We start from the raw sequence: 23914 nt of genomic DNA, 5'->3' as shown, positions 1-23914 counted from the left end.
GGGGGTGTCATGTAGATGTGCAGTAAGGTTTCGGAATTTCGATTTTGCCACGGGGGATCAAATGGGGGTCGAAAAATGACGTTTTTTATACAAAAAGCCCCTTCTTCCCTGAACTCCTTCTACATTTTACTCAGCAGCCTAATCATCTTTTGAGAGATGGTTGGTGGTGTCATGTAGATGTGCAGTAAGGTTTCGGAATTTTGATTTTGCCCCGGGGGATCAAATGGGGGTCGAAAAATGATGTTTTTTTATACAAAAAGCCCCTTCTTCCATGAACTCCTCCTACATTTTTCACAGTAGCTTAATCATCCTTTGGAAGATGGTTGGTGGTGTCATGTAGATGTGCAGTAAGGTTTAGGAATTTTGATTTTGCCCCGGGGGATCAAATGGGGGTCGAAAAATGACATTTTTTATACAAAAAGCCCCTTCTTCCCTGAACTCCTTCTACATTTTACTCAGCAGCCTAATCATCTTTTGAGAGATGGTTGGTGGTGTCATGTAGATGTGCAGTAAGGTTTCGGAATTTTGATTTTGCCCCGGGGGATCAAATGGGGGTCGAAAAATGATGTTTTTTTTTATACAAAAAGCCCCTTCTTCCCTGAACTCCTCCTTCATTTTTCACAGTAGCTTAATCATCCTTTGGAAGATGGTTGGGGGTGTCATGTAGATGTGCAGTAAGGTTTCGGAATTTTGATTTTGCCCCGGGGGATCAAATGGGGGTCGAAAAATGATGTTTTTTTATGCAAAAAGCCCCATCTTCCCTGAACTCCTTCTACATTTTACTCAGCAGCCTAATCATCTTTTGAGAGATGGTTGGTGGTGTCATGTAGATGTGCAGTAAGGTTTCGGAATTTTGATTTTGCCCCAGGGGATCAAATGGGGGTCGAAAAATGATGTTTTTTATACAAAAAGCCCCTTCTTCCCTGAACTCCTTCTACATTTTACTCAGCAGCCTATTCATCTTTTGAGAGATGGTTGGTGGTGTCATGTAGATGTGCAGTAAGGTTTCGGAATTTTGATTTTGCCCCGGGGGATCAAATGGGGGTCGAAAAATGACGTTTTTTATACAAAAAGCCCCTTCTTCCCTGAACTCCTTCTACATTTTACTCAGCAGCCTAATCATCTTTTGAGAGATGGTTGGTGGTGTCATGTAGATGTGCAGTAAGGTTTCGGAATTTTGATTTTGCCACGGGGGATCAAATGGGGGTCGAAAAATGACGTTTTTTATACAAAAAGCCCCTTTTTCCCTGAACTCCTTCTATATTTTACTCAGCAGCCTTATCATCTTTTAAGAGATGGTTGGTGGTGTCATGTAGATGTGCAGTAAGGTTTCGGAATTTCCATTTTGCCCGGGGGTTGGGGGGATGGGGATCAAATCCAGGTAGAATTTTTATATATATTTTTTTTTACATATATTTGACATGTTTAATCACCCTGCTTTCAAGAACTTCCCTAATATCTTATGCTGCAATAGCATTAAACCATGATCATTTAGAAAATGATTGGTTTGTTTTGTGTATGTGTAAAATGGTTTCAAAATTTGAATTTTCATATGGATGGCAAAAAGGGGCTGGAAAAATATGGCACCTCCCTAACCCTGGTGGTCATGATTTGTACAAACTTGAATCTACACCTCTTGAGAATATTTCCATATTAATCATGCTCTTGGTGTTCCTGAAAAGAAGAACTTTAAAGATGTGTTTCCTTTTATTCCTAAATAAAACTTTGATCCCTAATTGTGGCCTTACCCTAGCCTGAGATGATGATTTGAAAAACTAGAAATATGTCTATAGGACATGAATGTCCCGCCAGATGTGTATTACTAATGGTACATTAAACAAGAGGCCCATGGGCCACATCGCTCACCTGAGTACTGAAGCTAAGAAAAAGTAAAAATTAGTTTATTATTGAAAAGTTAAAATCCATAAGTAATCCCATGATCAATCATGGATTTGCTTTTCTTCAAAGAATTTTCCCATATATTTCTATGTAAAACTTTGGTCGGCCATTTTGGCCCCGCCCTACCCCCTGGGGTCATGATTTGTACAAATTTGAATCTACACTACCTGAAGATGCTTCCATATAAATATGATGAATTATGGATTTGTCATTCTTGAGAAGAAGATTTTTAAAGAATTCTCCAATAAATTTCTATGTAAAACTTTGGTCGGCCTTTTTGGCCCCGCCCTTCCCCCAGGGTCATGATTTGAACAAACTTGAATCTTCACTACCTGAGGATGCTTCCATATAAATTTGATGAATTATGGCTTTGTCATTCTTGAGAAGAAGATTTTTAAAGAATTTTCCTATATATTTCTATGTAAAACTTTGGTCAGCCATTTTGGCCCTGCCCTACCCCCGGGGGTCATGATTTGAACAAACTTGAATATACACTATCTGAGGATGTTACCCCATAAGTTTCATCTTTCCTGGTACAGTGGTTCTTGAGAAGAAGATTTTTAAAGAATTTTCCAATATATTTCTAGATAAAACTTTGGTCGGCCATTTTGGCCCTGCCCTACCCCCGGGGGTTATGATTTGAACACATTTGAATATTCACTACCTGAGGATGTTAACCCATAAGTTTCATCTTTCCTGGCACAGTGGTTCTTGAGAAGAAGATTTTTAAAACATGCCACCAAATTTTCATTAATTCCCAATTATCTCCCCTTGAATGAGGGCATGGCCCTTCATTTGAAAAAACTTGAATCCCCTTCACCCAAGGATGCCTTGTGGCAAGTTTGGTTGAAATGGCCCAGTGGTTCTTGAGAAGAAGTCGAAAATCTGAAAAGTTTACAGACAGCTAGACAGACAGACAGACGCCGGACAAATTGTGATCAGAAAAGCTCACTTGAGCCTTCGGCTCAGGTGAGCTAAAAACTAAAAACTAAAATTTGTATTTGTGTATAAAGTTTGATGAAAATATCTTAAACAGTTTTTTTTTCAGAATTGAAACTAAAATATAAATAAATTGGATATAGATAATAAATTCTCATCAAATTATGCATAAGTGCATGTTAAACATAAAAATGCTTAAATTATTTCTTAAAAACTAAGCAAAATACATATTAAAGAGGAGGGAGGTCAAGGTCACAGGAATGTGCAAGATGAAGTTTTTGATGCATCTGAATAGCTCTCACTAATACATATTAGCTTATTATGTTTGATAAAAATATCTTGAATGATTTAATGAAACTGAGCTTAACACTTTGTTTTAAGAAAAGAGAGGTCAAAGGAAAGGTTGTGGTCAAAATGTTGTTCTAGCTGAAAAGCTTACATCAGTGTGAATTTACTATTAGCATATGAATTTTGATAAAAATATAATTAATGGTTTATTTGAAACTTAGATAAACACATATTTTAAAAAGTGAGGTCAAGGTCAAAAGAAAATTCAAGGTCAAAATAAGTTAATGCAATAATAGCTCTCATCAGTATGTATTAGCATATGAAGTTTGATTAATATATCTTGAACTGTTTATTCAAAACTGATCTAGTCTAAGACAGTGAGGTCAAGATCACAGGAAATGTCAAGGTAAAAAAGAGTGAAGCATTGTAAAGCTTTAATTGCTTACATCAGTATGTATCATCATGTGAAGTTTCATTACACAACTTGAATCATTATGGTTTCTCTAAAATAAAGCTAAACACTAATTTTAAGAAAAGTTAAGTAAAGGTCATAGGAAAGTAAAAGTAAACAAGATGTGTTTGTGAAACACAATGCGCCCGGCGGAAACAAAGTTCAAAAAATCTATTTTTAGCATATTGGTCACAGTCAAGGTCACAAGGTCACTGACCGTGGTGTCATTTGAAAGAACTTAATCAGTGGAGTATGCATCCCAAATATGAAGTCCCTATCTAATATGGTTTAAAAGTTATGGCCAAAAGTGTAAAAAGCTATTTTTAGCATATAAGTCACAGTCAAGGTCATTGACCATGGTGTCATTTGAAAGAATTTAATCAGTGGAGTATGCATCCTAAATATGAAGTCCCTATCTCCTATGGTTAAAAAGTTATGGCAAAAAGTTTAAAAGCTATTTTTAGCATATAGGTCACGGTCAAGGTCACAAGGTCATTGACCATTGTGTCATTTGAAAGAACTTAATCAGTGGAGTATGCATCTCAAATATGAAGTCCCTATCGCCTATGGTTCAAAAGTAATGGCAAAAAGTGTAAAAAGCTGTTTTTAGCATATAGGTCACAGTCAAGGTCACAAAATCATTGACCTTGTTGTCAACTGAAAGGGCTTTATTAGAGGAGTATGCATACCAAATATTAAGTCCCTATCTCCTATGGTTAAAAAGTTATGACAAACAGTGGAAAAAGCTATTTTTAGCATATAGGTCACAGTCAAGGTCACAAGGTCATTGACCTTGATGTCATTTGAAAGGACTTTAATAGTGGAGTATGCATACCAAATATGAAGTCTCTATCTCTTATTGTTCAAAAGTTATGGCCAAGGTTAAAGTTGACAACAGACAAACAGATAAACAGACAAACAGACAAACAGACAGGACAAAAACAATATATGCCCGGGATCTATCGATCTGGGCGCATAAAAAATATTGCCACAGTTGGATAGTTTACATCAGTATATGCATCAGCATATGAACTTTGATAAAAATATCTAGAAAGTAATTTCTTTGAGCTCGATGGAAAGACAGATGGAAGGGTGGAGGACGGACATGACAAAAACTAATACATGTATTCCTAATCATGGCGTAGCATAAAAAACTTGAATATACATTATATGAGGATGTTTCCATATCAAGATTATACATGCAAATTCAAAGAATTGTGGTCCTTTGCTTTCTGTGTTTAAGTGAATGGGATGCCATAATTTATGGCAGATTGTGTATCAAATATGCATCCCTATCATATGTCACTTTATGAAAATTAGGTCAAAGGGGGGAAATCATCGCATGCTCGAAATATTTTGTTGCAGGTAAAGTACATGTCAAATATGAAAGACCCATCTCTTTTCAATCAAAAGTTATATATATATATAAATATATAATATAATATATTTGAAAAGTAGGTTTAACTTCTAGGTCTAGATCAGAAAGTCAAAAGTCATGATATATTTAGAAAAGTCTTTTCACATGTAATATACATGTATAATTTAAATGCCATATCTTTTCTCTTTAAAAATGATTAATTTAAAATGTTATTTTTTGGAAAGTAGGTAAAATTTTGAGGTCAAGGTCTCACTTGGGTTAAAAAATCATAGTACATTTAGAAAGTTTTGTGGTAATGTACATGTGAAATATGAAAGCCCTATCTCATATTATTCAAAAGTTATGATCAAGGTTAAATTTATTGTGACAGATGCACATACTGTCAAAGATGGCCAGACTGACAGACAAATAAGATTTAATGTTCCCTCCCTTTCCCCCAAAACGGGGGACAATAATGCCCTTGCTGTTCTTGAGAAGAAGATTTATGATGGAAAAAATCCCCTGCATATTTCTTAACGCAAATCAATATTGTGTTTTTATGTCATTTAATTGTTTGTTTGTTGTTAAACATCCCTCTCAGGAATTTTTCACTCAAATGGAGACACCCCCACTTGAAAATTAATGAGGACAAGTCGGATTTGAGGTCAACATTCATTTTAGGAGTTTTCAACCATTAAGACGTAAAGAGACAGGAACTCGATCCTTCCCCTCACCCCATCCCAGACCCCTGTTTATATTCATGACATGTATATGCAAACTACTGCTTGTTTTACATTTTTAAAAAAATATGTTAATAGCCTATATACAGATACTTTAATGTGGTTCATCTCTTTGAATGATTTTCATTCCAAATTCTAGGAGGATAGGTTGATGAATGAAATGTCAAGCAATCTTATCATTGATGCACTTTTATTTCATTTAATGCAGTCATATTGTGAACATTTCCAGTTAGAATCATTAGGAGAGTGGGGATGACCTCCAGGGGGTTCAAAACCTTTATACCATTAAATTTACATAACATAATAACACAAAAAGCGCAAAATTATGTATGGTCAAATGGAAAAAGTTTCCTACTATTTAGGAGTCACATGATCATTTGCCATTACTGTTTACAGGGACTGGAAGTGTATATTGAGATCCCCCCCCCCCCCCCCCCCCGAATTTGCAGGACTATAATAAAAAATGAATTTGGATGCCCTCCACCCTAGAAAACAGACACCACCATAACTTCTCCTTTTATTTGATTCTCAGGAAACTCTGGTCTGGAAGTCCCCCCTCCCTCTCAGAAAAAAATTCTGTATTTTGTAACTGAATGTAACGTCGATAGCGGGCGATAACTCTTTAGAATGTGAAATTCGTCTTATTGCAGCATCGGATGACCTTTGATCCTTTAAACTTTTACCTAACCAGTTGCATTTCAGACTATTTTACCCAAATCTATACCAAAACGTGTACTTACCGACTGCCATAGCTCCAACTTCATGAAATATAATCCAGTTAAAACACAAAATAATTCCAACTGACATACATGCAATGATATGTGTACACAACACTAGGCCTAGTACTGCACGTGCAGTGCTATCTAAAAATGATAATGGTAAAACTAGTACTTAAGTTAGGTACGTGACGCAAGCCCAATGTGATGCAGGTCTTCAGATACATTTACAGTATAAGAACAAATTTAAAATTATTATTTACAAAAGATGTTTTATCTTAACTTTGCCATCTAGGCCTATTTCCAAAAACAGGAAAATAGGGTGTGTTTGCGTGTGTGTGTGTTGATGGGAGAAGGGTGGGGGTTGACTAAATTGATTGGGTATACATGGTATATGGCAGCTTTCAAGGTGTTTCTGCCTATAATCAAGTATAAAAAAGTTTGTACATTTTGGAAAAAATCATCAAAAACGCTTTAAACTAATTTGAATAATATTTGTTGTTGATCTATCTGAGAAAATAGATTTAAAAAGTTCCAATTATGGGCCAAAAATTTACCCCCCCCCTTGTTTCAAACCTAATTTACATCATTAATTGAATTCTGTTGTTTAATTTCAGACTGGTAATGAATTATGAATATGAAATACATGTACCTATAAGATCGAGGCCCATGGGTCACATGTTCACTTGAGAATATTATGCTCAATTTGATGAATACATGGAGGCCCTATTATGTAAATTATTGAATTATATTGACTTTTTCTTTGGTAAAGCCTAATTTTAGAGGAGTGTGCATTTAGAGGCAAACACCTTAGTGCGGGTATTACTGTCTCATGACAGCATCTAGTTCTATCTTAGACTTACTGCATTTAGATTAAAAGTGGGGAAATCCTCCAAGAATGACATAAATACAATTCCAAATGACATCTATTTGTTCAATATCCTTTAACTAGAGTAAAAAAGACACATTCTTAGCTCATGACCATGAATCCCTCCAATTCAATATTCAAATAAAGGAAGTTATGATTGAGCATGCTCAGTAAAAAGCCTGTGAGATATAAATAAATAGTTTGAAGCAAAACCCGCCCGTGTTAAAAACCGTCTCCCAGGGACACGGATTCCGTGCCTCCTCACGGGTTTCTCAGTGAGCGAGGATTCCTCACTTTCAGACTCAAAAGCCGTGTCCGTGTCTTGGACATGCAGAACCCGTGCCGCTTTTTAAAAACCCGTGCGGATTCCGTGCCTTAGCCGTGCCCAAGCCGTGCCTATTCCGCCTCGAACTTTCGTACGGGGCATCACGAAGCACTAAGTCATAACGATTAACGTGAAGAGACAAACGGTGGCAGCATCAAAATGGCTATCTGCTGGAGGATAATGTTTTATCTTATTTCAGGTCCTCATATTGATATTATAGGGATTAATTGTACATTGATACGATTTGTTTAAATCATAAACTCCTTTAAGTTTAATATTATCATCATTATGAGATTGAAATAGAGGTCAGATTTTGACCTTCTTGTACATCGTCTATAAAACACAACGCTTTATATAGATAAATTTATTTCCAAGAATAGCTTAAAAGTAACACGAGCTTTGATTGATTTCAGAGTCGGGAGTCAATTTTCGTCACGTTGAAAACATGCAGACAGACAGCTAGACAAACAGACAGACAGGACAAAAACAATATACCCCCAGGATCTTTCGATCCTGGGACATAAATATAAAACTAGTCCAAAACCAAAAATATACATGTATGTCAAACTCGGCATCCAAAGCTGGTCTATAGATAGTTTTCAGTAGACCCATATTAACAAGACTTATTTCCCTTTGGCCACCATCTTGGGGGTCAACCAGGTAATTTTCCCTCTTTGTCCTACCAAATATAAGAGGGTGTAGCAGAAACACTTGGGGAAAAATCATAAGGGAATAAACATTAAGAAATAAAGGATGCTCTCTAACAAATGTATTATTGATAGAAAAACAATGCTTCCCAGCCCACAATAGCCAGTATAAAAGTTAAAGTTGGTTGAATTATGAAGGAATATGAGCATGTTGACCCACAATATGGCGGTCGAATGGAAATAACTCTTGTTAATTTGGATCTACTGAAAACTTAATCTATAAATCCCCATCATTATATACACCATCCATAAGTTAATTTGGTTAAGATATGGCTAAATTTACTCTTCTGGAAAATGTAGGTCAGATCCAGCATCGAAACAAGTGTGGTAGTGTACATCCTTAGATACATCATTCATGCAAGTTTGGTCCAGATAGAGCTTATAGTTACATGGTAATGCCTAATGGACCTACTCCTAAACTTGAACCTGGTCACTCATCTGGAAAATAAAGGTCAGATCCAGTATCCAAAGCAGCAGGTCTGTAAGTGCCTATCCCTAGACGGATTATCCATGCAAATTTGGTCCAGATAGAGCTTATAGTTACTTGGTAATAGAGATGTGCCTAATACTTTAACCTGTTAACTTATTTGGAAAATGTAGGTCAGATTAGCACCCAAAACAAGTCTGATAGTGTACATATCCCTCGATGCATCATCAATGCACTTTGGTCCCGGTTGGGCTACTTATTGTTACTTGGTAATGGACTTGCTCTTAAAGTTCTTTTCTTACACTTGTTAAATATATTATATTTTTAGGAAAAAGTCTGTCAAAAATGTTTTTATAAACTTTTAATAAAACATATCAATAATTTTTTAAAATACATTTGATAAAAGAAAATACAAACGTTCAGGTAAAAATGTATTACATGTATTATTTAGTATCAGATGAAATAATTATTTATAATTTTTTTTATGGTACATAGATTAGCAATGTACTTAAAGCTGAACAAGATTCGTAAAAGGAATGTGGCCGCAATTTCTGTTCGGAGAATCGCTATACCTGCAGACCCCTATATAAAGGGCAGGACTTGGTCACTGTTCAGTGTAATCAGTCGACACTGGTGTAGAAGAACATATGCTATACAACACTTGGTATCGACAATATTAAGTTAATAACGTAATACTTTGTCTAATGCAGGAAAGTAAGATAACAAAGAAACTTTCAATTATAGTTGTATAGGTTAGTTCAGTATACAAACAATCACGGATACACGTAACTGCAATAAAATGTAAACAAAGGTAATGCAAAATAACCAGCACAAACACAGGTCACCATTCCACGCCAAAACACGTGACAATAAAGCAGTCTGGTGTGATGAATCTGAAAAGTATACCCTGGTGTTGATGTATCGTAGATAATGATATCGAAAAGGCGTATACCTATTTACGAGTCGTGTTCAGCTTTAATTTAGCAAAACCTCTCATGCCAACAATTCTAAATAAACAACCCACCCCTCACATTTAACTTAAGTATGATTTGCTTAATCTATTCCAGTATATAAAAATAATTTGCATACAAATACAAATAAAACTAGTGCTAATTGTAACGGGGACCGTTACAGATGTTCCCCAAACGCTCCACAACTCCCTTTTGTTGCCATATTCCCCGTAATCCCTATTAAATAAAAAATACTTTATGGAATTTAGACTTAATCAAGGTCTTCCCAGAAAAATACAAAATATATTTAAAAATAGGCATTGCACGCGTGTTCATGTGCGTAACGACCATATTATCTTGTCTGCACTATCTAAAATTTTAATATACTTAATATCAAAGCATTTAATCCGAAAGTATTTAAAAAATACACTCATTCGAGCGTATTTTTAATTTTACTCATTTCACGTGCACGCACGTGCAGGCACGTGCATAATGACTACACCTTGTTGTAGGATTCCCTTTTATTTATCTATATTCTAAGTCTCATCCTGTTTGGTTGAAAAACAAGGGAGTTATAGCCATTTGAAGTTTCAGTCAATCAGATTGCAGCACACATGCATGCACGTGATTTCATAAATTTTTATCTTTATCGTATTGAAGGATATCTAAATGAATGACTATATATTAAGATTCAGAATATTTCGTCAAAAAACAAAGGTGATATAGCCATATAAAGTTTCAGCCAATCAGATTGCAGCACACATGCATGCGCGTGATTTCATGAATTTTTTTCTATATCATATTTTAGGATATCCTAATGCATGACTATATTTTAAATTTCAAAGCATTTCTTCAAAAAACAAAGGAGATATAGCCATTTAAAGTTTCAGCCAATCAGATTGCAGCACGCGCGCATGCGCATGATTTCAAGAAAGTTTTTATATATCATGCTGTAGATCTTCATAATGTAGGACTATGTTCAAAATTTCAAAAGATTATGACAAGAAACAAGAAATATATTAAGACTTTAGTTTCAGCCAATCAGAGCAAAGCGCACGTGCATGCGCGTGAGATCTTGCCATTTTGACCAAGCCATCTTGTCTATACTACTAATGTATCCTTACATTATGAGTTTCAAAAAAATTCATCAAAAAAAAGAAAAGTTACAGCAATATCCATTATATTGGTCATTTAACGTGTTGCACGTGTGCGCTCTTGCAAGCACGTGCGCGCAAAATGACCTTCGTTCGGCAAATCTACATAACATGTCTACTGACCCTAAAAACATTTTACCTTATGGGAGTGTAACTGTCAACAATATTGCTTTTCTTATCTAAAAGATTAGAGCTATCAAAATCTTTGTGTACCTGGCCTGCCTTCTGTCATCAGATTGCAAGTCTTGCAGGGGACAACCATGTTATGCAATAAATGAGAGATCTGATGTATAGTTTACAAGATCACTCGTGGACAAAATTTTCCCAGGAATAATAATAATAACTAGATGCGTTCTTGTTGCTAGGGCAACAAGCAGGTCTTCCGCCCGACTTTTCGTTAGAAATCTCTGCTCCGTCAGGCCATGAAATAGATTTCAGAATGTATTTTTATCGTTTACTTTCATTGACAGCAGTCTCTCAACATAGATCGTGATTATTACAGTTATTCCACAAAATATCTCAAAATATAGCTTTTAAAAATCGACAAAATCTTCCATACATTATATAAACGAAAGAAAAGTCATATGCAACTGAAAAAAGACAGAAACAGAGAGAAAAATTTTTGCAACCCCCCAGCGGGATTCGAACCCCCGACAGTGAGACAAAGTTTGGATCGGTCATATCTTTGCAACAAATGCACGCATGAAAATGTTGAAAATATATTTAGAGTTCTTAAAAAATACTCTATCAACCCTGTGATTTCCAAAGAAAAATAGTGAAAAACAAAAAAGTTGAAAAAATAGACTTTTAGAATTCACTTCCGTTTGCGACCGGAAGTCAGAACGACGAAAAATGAAGGTCGATCAACACATCTACATTCGATGTTCTATCACGTCCGTAAGTTTCAGTTTTATATCTGTTACTGTTCTCGAGAATTTTTTGGGACAAAATTCCATTTAAAAAATACAAATTTCCCCAAAAAACGCGAACAGAAGTAAATTTCGAAAAAGTGAGGGACACCCCTGGAGATATTAATATGATGCACCATCCCTGAAAAAATCGTTCAAATTGAACCACGCACAGCGGAGATATGACCTGTACTATGAAAAGTGGAATAATAATAATAACTAGATACGATCTCGTTGCGAGCAACGAGAGGTCTTCCGTCCGTTTTAGGAAAAGAAACCCACGTAAAATCGAGCTGAAAAGAGATTCAAAATTTTGGTCACAAGGAGGATTGAAACCATGTCGCCAACGCGAATGCGCATTTTTTTTTTACTTTTATATCCCCAACGCGCTAACCATTAAGCTAATGGGAATACTGCTCTAAATATACTTGTGTATACCACGGTACTTTTGCAACAGTTCACCTGTCTAAGAATTATAAAAAGCATTCATAATTTCGCGCCAAACGCCACGAGTAAATATTTGCGCCTTTTCTTTGGACTGATCTATTAGATAGGTATGATAGCATCAATTAAATTTTAAAAATAAAACATTCTTAGCGCCTTCATTTCATTTTGACGTTAAGAAAGTATATGTAACACATTATACACATTACATATCGTATCTAGCCCAGTTACACTAAAGCAGTGAAACGGAAATTAAGTTTTAAGATTGACACTCAATTGCAACGTACTACTGTAACGTGTCGGATCTGAGCGGTCAGTAGGTCCGTGCTCGGATTACCGAGTTTTACTGGGGATATGATTGAATGCAATATATACAGATAATAATATGACACCTGCCTGGTGTCTTTAAATCAAATGACCTAAGTGCTTTGTATAATTATATATCTTCAGTTAATACCGGCACCTGCCTGGTGCCATATGATAATTGCCTCACTATACTCGTACAACTGACTATATAAGTCAACATCATTCTATCTGCCTGGTGCCCCTTGATTTAGCCTTTAACATCTGCCTGGTGTATAACTGCTTACCAAGTTGCCTATAAAACTTTAGCCAAGTGGCTACAATATACTTACACAGTATGATTTAACTTTGTAAGAGCTTCTCTGTCCTAATGACAAACCTATAGCTCATGCCACACAGCTACATTTTAACTAGTCACTGACTACGGCAACTTTGCACAATTCTATTTGATCGATAAACCAATTGGTTTCTGTACCAAAGTAAAGACACAAGCCAGTTGGCTGTACTGCCCCCTTGTACCTCAACTTAATCAATGATCACAAGTTATCAGATATCATATTGATAAAATAAAACAGACTGTCTTTCTTTTGGCAACACTATTATTATTTTCTAACAGAACATCATTTATCAATAACACTTGTATAATTCTTTAGTCAATTGACCAATTAATTAATTACAATATTTACATTGATTATCTATTATAATATAAACAAGTAACGGGAGGTAACTCCTCCAACCATTTCACTACTACGTGAGAGTCGAAGTAGTTTTTTTACATTTCATGTATCCTTATGTCAGAATGGTTTAATCAAACGCTCAGCTGCCTCCATAAACCCCTACTCGCGAAATGGCGGATTTGACAGAGACAGCCGCCATTTTGGACTCGCTTCAGATTTTTGAATGCAAATATCTAGACTTTAGATTTATCAACATTCAAACAAATTAAATAGTAAGCATTATAAGGAGGGCTTCTATTACCATACCAAATAAAAATGAAAAATACTGAAAAACAAAAAAGTTAGAAAATACGATTTTTTTAAGTTTGCAATTCGTAACGACCGGAAGTACTGACGACGCACGAAAAGGCGATTCTGCAACCCACAAAGTCATGATCTATCATCTCCAATAAGTCTCCAGTTCATATCCTTAGCCATTTTCGATAAAAAGGGGCGACAAAATCGCATTTTAAAATCAGGAAATTGTCCATAACTTGGCACCAGAAGCGAATTTTCCAAATTTCTCTACGGATGTAACAACTTCATATAATGACACATATTTTGTGAAAGTTTCATGAAAAACCGCTGAATAGTTTTCGATAAATCGCCTGCACAAAATTTTGTCAAAAAAAAGAATAATAAGAATAATAAGAAACAGTAGAATCACTATAAGGTCTTCCGTGAAGACGGAAGACCTTAATAATAACTAGATGCGATCTCGTTGCAAGCAACGAGTAGGTCTTCCGTCCGATATCTGATGGAATAAGACCTGTGTTGGGATAATTCCACTGATATAATAAAAAATGTCAGAAAGGCACAAGAATTCTTCAAAATATGTTTAGAAACACAAATAAAATGTAGGATCTATCAATTCCAATCAACTTCCTGTTCTACTTCCTCACTTCCGGTGCGACCGTATGTGCTCAAAACTTCTTTCAACTCTACATCATGCATGCAGTAATCATCCCTGAAAGTTTCGATGGAAAATACTCATTTTTAGACAATTTCCGGTTTGAACGAACCGTACTTCCAGTGGAAATATTAAGATGCTACGCATTCCTTAAATCTCTATAATGAACAATAACATTCATTAGAAAATGAAAAAAAAATCGCTATACATGTACATGTATTTAAATTTCATGTACTTCCGGTTTACAACGGAAGAGTTGACGGAGAAAATGAACATATTAAAAGTATGCATATTGTTGGGAACATTATTTTGACCATCTTATGTTCAATATTGCTTATCAAAATATTCACGCTTTTCGAGATATAAAGCATCAAAGATATAGCATTCTAGCCCCCTGTGATCCTTTATTACGTAACATATGATCAAAGTTTTAGAATATATTGTTGCAAATTGTTAAGTTGAATATCTTTGCTTCAGTAGTGTATCACAAAATATTGATCATTAAAGAGTTAAAGACGAGAGACTTTTGGCCCCTCCATGCCCCTTAATTGAAGGGTTAACCCCATTTTCTTAATATCAAATGAAAGGTCCTACTATATTGCACATTTTTTATTATATATGTCTTAACAAAATATTAACCAGTAAAAAGATATAAAAGAAAACGTATCAATTTTTGCGAGATGCGTATGAGCCAATTTTTCGAGCCCAGGCAAGCGTCGATGCCTTTTTACCTGGAAAGCTCTATATGCAAAATGTCAAATCTAATATCATTCCTCTACCTTCACTGAAAATCTCAAGTCCATATCTTTAGTCGTTTAGGAGGAGATCTCAGGACAAGCCGACCCTCTAAAAATCAGAAAATCGTCCATATCTCACGGCCGGAAGTGACGTCATCAACGTCGAAAATTTCCGACAAGGTTCAGATGAATATCTATCAGATCTGAAAGTTTGGTGAAAATCGGGCGAGCCGTTTCCGAGAAATCGCGTGCACAAAATCGGTAAGAAAAAAAATAATAATAATAATAGGGAAAAAGAAACCGAACGAAAACAATAAGGTCTTCCGTTGGAGACGGAAGACCTTAATAATAATAATAGAAAACAGAAGGAAAACAATAAGGTCTTCCGAAGGAAGTCGGAAGACCTTAATAATAATAAGAAACAGAGTAAAAACAATATGTTCCCCAACTTCGTTTGGGGAACATAAAAATACATTTTGGAAAAATCCAAACAATAGCATAATATTCACAGAGGAATTCTGTCTGCAACTAATTATTACTTCAAAATGTAAAATATGTTTCTTCATGCAATCATGAAAAAAATGAGAGTAATTAATGGAAAATAACAAAGGTACATGAGATACTTTGAATTGTCCATTCAACTGTCTCTTAAAATATATAATGGTGTAACCTAACTTACAAAGAGCTAATCACATACAAGCAAAATACATGCACTGAGAGCTTGAAATGAAATATTTTTGACATCACATTTAATGTCAAAATTGCAACTGCTAATACTGAAGCAACCATGAAAAAATGTACCAACTATACACATATAAAAAGAAAGACCCATTTGGGAAACATTGCTCACTTCAGCTCCTTGTTCCAGTTTGCACATTTAGTCAAGTATATTTTAACTATAATAGGCAATTCCAAGTTTTTTTTCTATGTTTAGCATCTGTGGACAGATTGGTTTTTAGGTCATACATGTAAAATTGAAAACAACCACAAATCACTATTGACAAATACAAATCTTTAAAAAGCAATTTACTCTTTTGGGATCAGCATCTTTTAAAAAAAAAAATTAAATGGTGTACCAAAAATTTTCTCTTTTAATAATCTAGTAGTTTGACTACAGTTACAATGCACAGAGAATTCTCAACTGAAGATAAGAAATTTTATGGTTATAAAATTGTGTATTGTTTCAGACAGAAAGATAGGTTTTTGATTTTAGGGTGGATGCTATACAAAGAAAAAACTTGGAATGGCCCCTTATCTTTGTGTTCTTCTAATGTGTAAAAATAGTTCAAGAGCAAGAAAATAAAATGCATAATTTAAATCATCCCAATTATTTTGAAGATATCTGATACATGTAATGGTTCTCATAGAAATGAGATTTGAGAAATGAACTTGAAGACCTCCATTATATGTACCATGGATCTAACTCTCTTTCACTTAATAAAGATATTGCCTTAAGTTAAAATTCTATGATCTCCCCTTTGATTCTAAACGATGTAAGGATGCTTCATTATAAACTTAATCATTTTTTTTAAACTCACACATGTTAAAATTTTGGATGAAATTGACAGTTCTGCAGAAGTTGATGAAACATAAATGACAATATGGACAGTGAACAAATTTTGATCACTTTAGGCTCATTTGAATATTTGCCGCGGGTGTCTAAAAAAGCAAATTTTGAAAACACACACATGTAAACAGCTACCCCAATAAGGTTTTGTACTAGAGTAAATTATAAAAAGAAAACATCATATACATGTAGTACCTAAAATAGAGGTAACTACACTTTATACTTGTCACACAACCATTACAGAAAGCAATAATTTTATGATTTACAAAGAATGTCCAACATATCTACTGTATGCAGGAAAATTTTTGTCCCCATTCTACTGTAAATCACTTTTTATTTGCAAGAATTTTATTTTCACATAATTAAGCGAGACAATGAGTTCGCGAAAATTACATTCTCGCGTATAATAGTATACCTTAAGATTTTATAAAGAAGAAACAACAATTTGTGAAAATTATGTCTCGCTAATAAAGAGTAAATGACAATCTCGCAAAAATAAGGTTTCGCGAAAATTAAGTGATCTACAGTATTTTCGCCCCTTTCGCCCTACTCATTGGTGGACAAATTTAAAATGGGGTGAATTCAAAAAATGCAGCATAATTTTGTAAACAGAACTGTGACTGGGCGAATTTAAAACACGGCAAAATTGTTGGGAAGTGTGAAAGTACGAAAATAACACAGGCAAAAATAACCCTGTATACAGTATTTATAAAGCAAAATTTTTTATGAAGTCATTAATTTGTATATATACACCTGAAAATTCAGAACAACACATTCTAAAATGCCTACTGTCCTTTCATTTCTCTGAATAGTCTGCTCTAAATAACAGGTAAAATTTGACTGGTTAAAGCCTAAACAGAACATCTTCAGACATCTTGTCACATTCTTTTCAAATGAAACTATAAAACTGACATCATCAAAATATTTCATTCAAATCTTATGGAAACCTTGTGACTCTTTCAATGCTCTAACAATCAATGCTGACAACAAATGCTGACAACACATCACAGGAGCAGCCCCAGGGCAAACTGAAGGTTAATAAACAGGATTTGAACAAACTTGAATCTACCAATACCTGAGGATGTTTTCCAGCAAGTTTCAACTTTCCTGGCATGGTGGTTCTAAATGAGAAGAAGATTTTTAAAAAATACCACCAAATTTTCATTAATTCCCAATTATCTTCCCTTGAATAAGGGTGTGGCCCTTCATTTGAACAAACTTGAATTCCCTTCACCCAAGGATGCTTTGTGGCAAGTTTGGTTGAAATTGGTCCAGGGGTTCTTGAGAAGAAGTCGATAATGTGAAAAGTTTACAGATGGACAGACAGACGGACAGACAGCTAGATAGAAGGACGCCGGACAAAATGTGATCAGAAAAGCTTACTTGAGCCTTCGGCTCAGGTGAGCTAAAAATGAAGCATTCCTCACCACAAAAGCCAGAAGAATATAGAGACCACCACCAGTCACATGTTTCTGGGAAGAACCAAAGCCATAAGAGAATCCATGCAGAGATAAATATCAATAGTCCTGAAGCTTCGATGCAGGACCAAGTACGAGAATTGCTACAAACAGACTACTCCGGAGACTTACCTATTATCCTATGATGTAACGTGCTTTGTCCACTGCAGCTGGTTCCCTCATAAGCTGGTACCGAGGACAGTTCGGGATGTCCTGTCAACTTTATTCCTCAACTTCCTGTCATGGACTGAAAAGCAATAAGTGGAAGTCTTTAGTGTTGGCTAGTGACTTTGAATTAAAAAGAATGTTGCAAGATTGTGAAGGGGGGGGGGGGGTATTGATGCTGTGTATTTTAATTATAAATGTACGAAATCTGTATTTCACAGTTAAATGCATTCATGTATTTTGTGAATTGTCTTACATGTAATAATTGTTGCTATATATGTATTATTAAGCACTAAATCTATTCAACTGCATGTGTAAATGGGGAAAATGTGGATATGTAAATGATGCATAATTGCAATGTGTAAAATGTGACATTTTCTTATACGAGGGAGTCTGTTCATGTAATTTTTTTTCATTAATTATTTTATTTATCTTGATAAAATTATTTTAATTAATAATATTGTTTTTCTTACCTGTCTGATGAACTCAACAAAGGTTACAGAGGCGAATGGTATAAATATGGGTAATACGGGTGTCAAAAATCTCCGTTGATGACCAGACTGCATGCCTGACTGTATAACCACCATTTTGGATCTTTAAAAGGGGAGGCTATTCCTGAAATCAAAGAAATTGTCGTAAAAATGAGTAACCTGATTTTTCTTTAGGTCTCACACAAGGAAATAATTTCACTATATGTTACTATATAGCTTTAATTAAATAAACTAATTAACTAGACTGTCAGCAGATAATTCATGAAATAGAAAATAAAGATTAATGCTTAGACAAAAATTTTAGATCAGAAAAAATATACCCCTTATGCGGCTTTTAAGAAAGAAAATTGAGAGTAAACATACCTACCCCGAAATACACATGGGCAAACAGCCAACGCACCATCGAGGAAATTACATCGATCATGCGTACCTAAAAAAATCCTTTTGATTCAGTGGCACAATTCTACTGATATGATATTTCTAGTGCATGAGCCAAAATCAAAACTGTAGACCTACATAAAGTTGCTGAAAATGAAAAAAGAAAAGAAATATCATTGTCTCTATATATATAGAACTACATTTGACTGAGTTCATTTTGATTGGCTATCTCCTTGCATAAGACCTTTAAGGGGTAATTTTATGCTATTTACCATGTGCACTGATTGCCATAAAACATAAGAAAAAAATACCAGCCTTACAATTCAATTGACCTTGACCTTTGACATACTTTACTAAGAATACCCTGGACAAATTGGTTTAACTTAAGACTTTTGAATTTTCAGTGGCAGGTTTTGATAAATTAACCATTTAATCTTTAAAACTGTATGATATAGAGTGTAAAAACTTTGAAACATGTTTGGAAAGTATTATCACACAAGTGATATGGGATATATCACCACAGAGAGATCAAAGAAAATCACTGCAGATATGCGACAATGATTTTTATCATTGTATATTGCTTGTCAAGAATATGATATATCATTACATATATTACGATTTTTTAAATTTATTATTTCAGGCTGTAAAAACAGCTTAAAAATATTAGGAAATTTTCAATACTTTTACTATAAAAATAATTGGACAAATTTGTGAATGACAATAATCAATGATGCATGGCAATTAATCTTTTCCTGACAGCCACCTTCACCTAAAAATTTGTCGTGTTATTTATTTCTTTATTTATTGCAAAGTCGTCTCTGCGTGGTGAGAGTTTGTCCCGAGACACAGTTAGATACTAACTAGCACCTATATAAGATAAATCATACCTATTAATCAACATCACTACAATATGAGGACCTTAAAAAAAGAATAAAACATGTCATTCTCCAGCAATTAGCCATTAAATTGTTTTTAATGTGTGTTAAAATACCTTCAAACAAATCAAATTAATGTTCTTGATTCCCACTTTTCACGTTATGACTGACTTAGTGCTTCGTGATACCAAAACAATACATTTTCACAATACTGTCTTACTATAGTATTACCTATAATTGTTGTTTTGACTTTAGGTTGAATTCGCCAATTTCACACTTGCAAAGTTGTGTGGTAGTCAGTCATTTGTGCATCACAATGTCGATCACCGCTCCGGCTGCTTTCGTTATTTCTAACCAATGAAAATTGTCCTTACTTTTTTGGAATACTTTTGCGTCATATTACCCATAATGCAGTATTATTGCACGCATCACTAAATTGTAGAACACACATCACAAGATTTCGAATATACATCACAAGATTTCGAACATACATCACAAGATTATAGAATATACATCACAAGATTTCGAATATACATCACAAGATTTCGAACATACATCACAAGATTATGGAATATACATCACAAGATTTTGAACATACATCACAAGATTATAGAATATACATCACAAGTTTTTGAATATACATCACAAGATATTGAACATACATCACAAGATTTTGAATATACATCACAAGATATTGAACATACATCACAAGATTTTGAATATACATCACAAGATTTCGAACATACATCACAAGATTTCGAACATACATCACAAGATTTTGAATATAAATCACAAGATTATCGAATATAGCAACGTTTGACATGCCATACACGGTTAGTAATATTTTGAGATGACAGTTTTAAAAACATGGAGAAATAAATCGAGAAACAGCGCACTTTTTTGTGCGCAATAAATATACAGTTTTTTCAATGGGTGGCACTGTAGCTCTCCGGTCTATCAAATATATATTTTTTTCAGAGAGCTACATTTCTGCAGCTAGGTTGATAACTACATTAAAACATGATCCTGATAGAAATAATATTTATTATTTAATTTAATAATAATACTATGCATAAATCATTACAGTAGATATAAAGTAGATGAGCTAATTATGTACCCTATCCTGTTGATCCAGAAATAAAAATGTCAATCATTACTTCTTGCATGTACACAGGCATGTATACATTCAATTTCAATTTCTATATTAACTGTAAAGCTTTATGACCCCCTTCCCAAATACACTTAAAATTATGAGACAGGCATTTTTTTTTCCTAAAATAGGAATTAATGAGCAGTGGCTGAATTGCATAACAGGGGATGGGGGATGCAGTAGTAGGTAAAGGGTTCTTGTGGCTGCATTGAAGGGAAAAGACCTGGCGGGAGTGCAGGGGCAAAGCCCCCATAAAACTGAGGAAAAACCTAAAGTTTTTTCCCTTTGATTTTAGAATAGCATAAGCAAAATTTCATAAACAAATTTAAAGACTTTAAGAGGAAGGGGGCACATGCCCATCGCGCTTGCCCTGGATCCGCCTTTGATTAGAAACTGGAATTTTTCTTATTTGTTGTGCATGTAGTACAACAATCTAACTGTGTCTCCTAACATGCAGCCCTCACTGGGACCATAGGATATTCATCATTCAACAATAGAAAATTTTATCTATTCGATATTTTTTTCAATTTATGTTAAAGGGCTCCAGAAGGTACTGAAAAAAGGACAATGATTCGACTGAATGTGTTATCTTTGTACTGGTATCTGTTAATGGGGTTTATCTCATAGTTCTCTCATATGACAACTTCCAAGTAGTTACTGATGGAATTCATTTTAAATCAGGCACAATGTATTTTTTTGGGCTGCACTTTTCTTTACTTCAATATTTAAAACTTACTAGTTCAGTATCAAATTCACAAAAGCTCACATATCATGGTAAATCAAGGGGCCATATATATGCTAGTTTAATTTTTTATCATATTTTCTTTAAAAAAAAAATCAGTAAATAACAAGTTATTTAACTTATTAACAAGAACTATTCTCCTACTGTGTGCCTTACATTCATTCTAACGATTGAAATGCACATTCAACATTTATAAGTAAGTTCTGCATAAAAATTGCTAACTGTACAGAATGTTTGCACATTTGTTTCAACGAATAATCTTTTCTTAAAAATTCTTATGTCTATATCTAGACATTGAAATATTGCATGCTAATTTTAATATGCTATAAATACACTTTAGAATAAATTTAAGGACGTCTTAGTTTAATTTTCTATATTTGGTAGTTACAACTTACCGGTACATGTGTATTTAGTTTTTTTATATAACAGAGGTACAGAGGCATGTTATACAGTATGAGTAAAACTCGTTTAGTACACAGATACATGTATTGCAAATTCACGGATATAGCAAAGTTATCTCGTATCCCCTGCTATATAAATTTAAAAGAATTATGGATACAGCAAAGTAATTTCATAGGTCCCAGTGACTTCGCTATAACCGAGTTTTACTGTATTATTGTTAATACTAGTATTTAAGAAAGTATTCACTTTTTTTCTTGTAGATGATCACTTCCACCTGATGTTTTTCCAGGTTCTTGTGAAAAGTGTTTCAACTGGCACCATTCCGCTACAAATACTTTGCCGATGGAACTGACATCAATCAAATGCTCACGACACTGATAATTCATTAATTGGAAGAGAATTTCTTTGGGACAAACAAACTGTTTCAACATTTTTCACCTACAAGTTGGTACTGATGAAATTTTGTTTGAAGGAAGCTAAAGGCCATGAGTACTAAAATACAAGAAAGGTGAAATACAAAAGGGTTAATACAAGTCATTTAAAATTTTCATTTCTGTGCAGGTAGTGATGAGTACTGGAAGTTTTCTCAGGATCTCGTCCGACATCATAGGTACAACTGGTCACTGTGCTTTCTTGGTTATGTAAGCAGGCATATTGTTAAGGCGGTGACATATGTAGCTCCAATTCCAAATGATGCTTGACTGTTTTCATTCGGTTTATAAGTAAACCTGGATTGATATATGATGCAGTAATATAGAGCCATGTCATGTTTAATTTCATCTTCCCACTGTCACAAAGTACTGAAATAAATTTTAAAGCGATTTTGATTTAAATATAATTTTTTTTTCATAGTATGTACATGTAACATAACATTCTGAAGAAATTCAAATAAATCACAAATTAAATAAGTATTAAATGTAAATCTTTTGAAGATGAAGGCTTTGCTTTGTTTGATTCTTTGCTGATAGGGCCACTTACCTTTAATTATGTCCTGGTCTTCATGCTGGATAAGTTCTCAATCAAAACAATCCATTGCAAGATGTGCAGACAATAACCTGTAATTAAGCAAGCCTTTGTAACACGTCATTTGAATTTTGCATAGTTGTACGCACATCTGATAATAATTAGGTGCCTGACAAATAATGAGTTATAAACCTGGCAAAAAATCTATTTATTTGATACAAATTGGAACCTTCTTCTTTAAAGCTGCTTAATCCGAAACAGGCACATATTATCTTATACAATAAAAGTACGTCATTACATAGATAATATATACTCACCGTCGATAGAAACGCAACATCCTAATTTTAGGGTTAAATTATATACAAGTTATAACTATGTACCAAAAATGTTAGGACATCTTTTACTTTGCCAAATCAGTTATTAACGGTTGAATGAATTTCTTTCCATTACCGGAAGTAGCTTTTTAAACCTCTTAACAGAATTCAAAATTTTGCATTTTTAATAAAATTTTAACAATATTTTAGGTTTTCAAGGTTTTGAAGCTGTTAATCATAAGTACTGTACTAAAATGCCGGGAAAAATCCTTCTTTCTTTACCGAATGTGATGCCTATATTTCCTCAAAAATATATAACTTAGCATTTTGAGGACGGGAAAACACGCGACCGGAAGTAAATATCAAAACTATTTGACGTTACTCTAGGCCTTTGTAGTTTGAATAACATATCTAATCAAAGTATTGAAAGAACTGAAAGCCAGGCTTTAATTGCTCGAGTATATTTTCTGATCCGAAATTAGTACACATTTATTTTTTCCTTTTGGTCATTGATTTTTAACGGGTAGAGTTTGTATGATTATGATTTCAAACAATATCCCATATATCAGTA

General features: G+C 34.3%; 1 long non-coding RNA gene across 1 annotated transcript in view; it reads left to right on the top strand.

Annotated features, from left to right (window-relative positions):
* LOC134254777 (uncharacterized) overlaps positions 1-22511 on the top strand; it is a 28289-nt gene extending 5778 nt beyond the window's left edge. Inside the window, exons 2-3 of the long non-coding RNA XR_009989378.1 lie at positions 21462-21610; positions 22327-22511. This is a non-coding gene — a long non-coding RNA (uncharacterized LOC134254777). The remainder of the gene's footprint in view (positions 1-21461; positions 21611-22326) is intronic.
* Positions 22512-23914: the final 1403 nt, after the last annotated feature.

This window comes from Saccostrea cucullata, unplaced genomic scaffold (assembly GCF_032062105.1).
Source record: "Saccostrea cucullata isolate Sc308-1 unplaced genomic scaffold, CSIRO_AGI_Scuc_v1 ctg1223, whole genome shotgun sequence".
Taxonomy (NCBI): domain Eukaryota; kingdom Metazoa; phylum Mollusca; class Bivalvia; order Ostreida; family Ostreidae; genus Saccostrea; species Saccostrea cuccullata.
The sequence above is the reverse complement of the archived record's forward strand: the minus strand, read 5'-3'. Positions and strand labels throughout refer to the sequence as shown.